Raw genomic sequence first — 2,317 nt, 5'->3', positions numbered from 1 at the left:
GCAAGCCAGGGGAGGCAAGCCAGTAAAGAACATCCCTCCATGGCCTCTGTATCAGCTCCTGCTTTCTGACCTGCTTGAGTTCCAGTCCTGCATCCTTTGATGATCAACAGCAGTATGGACATGTAAGCTGAATAAACCCTTCTCTCCCCAACTTGCCTTTTGGTCATGATATTTGTGCAGGAATAGAAACCCTGACTAAGACACTGGTCAAGTCTCAAAAACAGACAGCATCCTCCTATCTGTATGTGTATGGTGAGTTCCTAGAGCACGTTGAAAAACATTTACAAGTGATCCATTTCTCATTTTGTGCTTTCTTGCCTGGGTTGTGAGTGTGCATGTGTGTGCACACACGGTGGACACTAATAGGATCTGAACTCAAGTTGTCATTTTGTCCCTCTAATACTATTGTTCTTTGCACCGCCTTAGTAAACTGGCAGTGAGTTGTATTAAATCATTTAAATCCTGGCTCAGGGATTCAACTCTGCCCTGATCATTGAGTTCCTGGATGAAACACACACACAGTCTTTATATTTTTATAAGCCCTAAACAGCACAATAGCTGGGCAGCTGCCTACCCTTCATGCTGTTATAATCTACTTTCCTATCTTGAGTTATTATTTACTGTTTACTATGTTTCATCTGGGCTGCTTTTAGCTCCAATTGGACAGCCCCCAGGACCATGCTTTCTTGACCCACAGTGGCTTATTCCTCCTCCTCTCCTGAATATTCTTCTTCCTCCTTCTTCAAGCCCACCAAGCCTAAAGCCCATCTATATTCTCTTCTGTCCAACTATTAGCTGTTGGCATCTTTATTTATCAATCACAATTAACTAGGGGCAGGATACTTAGCTAGTAGCATCTACCTGTGGACTCTTACCTCTGAGGCAACCAGTTTTGGGGGGCCCAAATAAGCATTAGAATACAAGCAGCATCAGGCCAACCCACTAGAGTGAGTGAGGAACAATTTCTTTAGGGTCAAATCAGGGACATGAATGTATAAAATAGACAACCTTTAAGTTTCTGTGAGCTTCAACTTTCTATGTGTTACTGAGGCATAGTACAGTTCTGGCCTGTTTCACTAGCAGGATTTATCCCTTCCATATAGGGGATAAGGATTTCACATAGTGTCAAAGTGCATGTGGTTGTTAAGTGCTGTTCTCTTGCATGCAATTTTCACTTCCTGTTCTACTCATACGGAGCAAGATGCAAAATTGCTTTGAGTTTTATTTTCATTTTTGCAATGACTTGGGATCTTACCTAGCAAGACACACAGAAGCTCATTATTGATTTCCCAAGAAGCTGAGCAGTTATGAAACTCTCTGAGCTCAAAATATCCTGAGGGAATAAGCTTTGACTGGACAAGACAGCCCATTTTCAACAATGCTCTTGGTAATTTTCTAAATAGAAATGCAGCTGTGGGCCAGTTGTGGTTTTGGTTATGGATTATATCCCAGGCTGGGGTAGGACATTCCAAAGATTTGCTTCTGCTTCAGCTCCAGAGAGTCCCTCAGCAAACCATACTCAGCCAGCTGTGAGGAACCACAAACAGACCCTGTGGGTGCTCAAAAGCCTGAAAACCACCTTGCTGCTTGTGAGTTTCAAGCTGACAGAGCTCAGAGATCAGAGAAGGAGACAGCCCTTTGCTTATGTCTGGCTAAGTGTGAGTAATTGACTGTGGCATCCATTTTACTCAAGCATTCTACTGGCCGACCTCACAGCGTTTAGGCAGAGGCGCACAGTCTGATGGTTTGGGACTTGAGAAATAACCCCTCTGTGAAACACGACTCTTATTCAGTGTTTAAACCACCAACATGCAATCTCAACAATTTTTTTTGAAAGAAAATCTCTAGGAAACCAGTTGGTCTTAGTATTAATTATATTTTAAAAGATGCAATCCGTAGCAACCCTCATAAGTACCCTTAATCAATGTCTGAAGACTGTTTAATGCATTGATTAGAAGTTCCTGATCCTTGAGCACGCTGCTACTTAATGAACCATTAAGTAAAGTTAATTATTATTAATAGATTGCAGACTTGAAAATCCACCCTGACCTTCACTTCCCATACACTTATAGGGGATTCAAAGTTGGAAGAATGATGCTTTCATCCCCAGTACCACCGGAGAGCTAAATTCCCTCTGTGCATATGGCAAATGTGTGGTGTGGTGACTGCCTTCTTCTCCATGCCATTCTGCCCCAACCTCATGAGACAAGCACTTTCTTCCCAGCTTCATGAAAAGATATCCTATAAAGAATATACCTCTGCACCTGATATAACAGCCTCTTGTGAGGCTATGCCAGTACCTGACAAACACAGAAGT

This window comes from Mus pahari, chromosome 5, assembly GCF_900095145.1.
Source record: "Mus pahari chromosome 5, PAHARI_EIJ_v1.1, whole genome shotgun sequence".
Classification (NCBI taxonomy): Eukaryota; Metazoa; Chordata; class Mammalia; order Rodentia; family Muridae; genus Mus; species Mus pahari.
Note: the sequence above shows the minus strand (reverse complement) of the source record.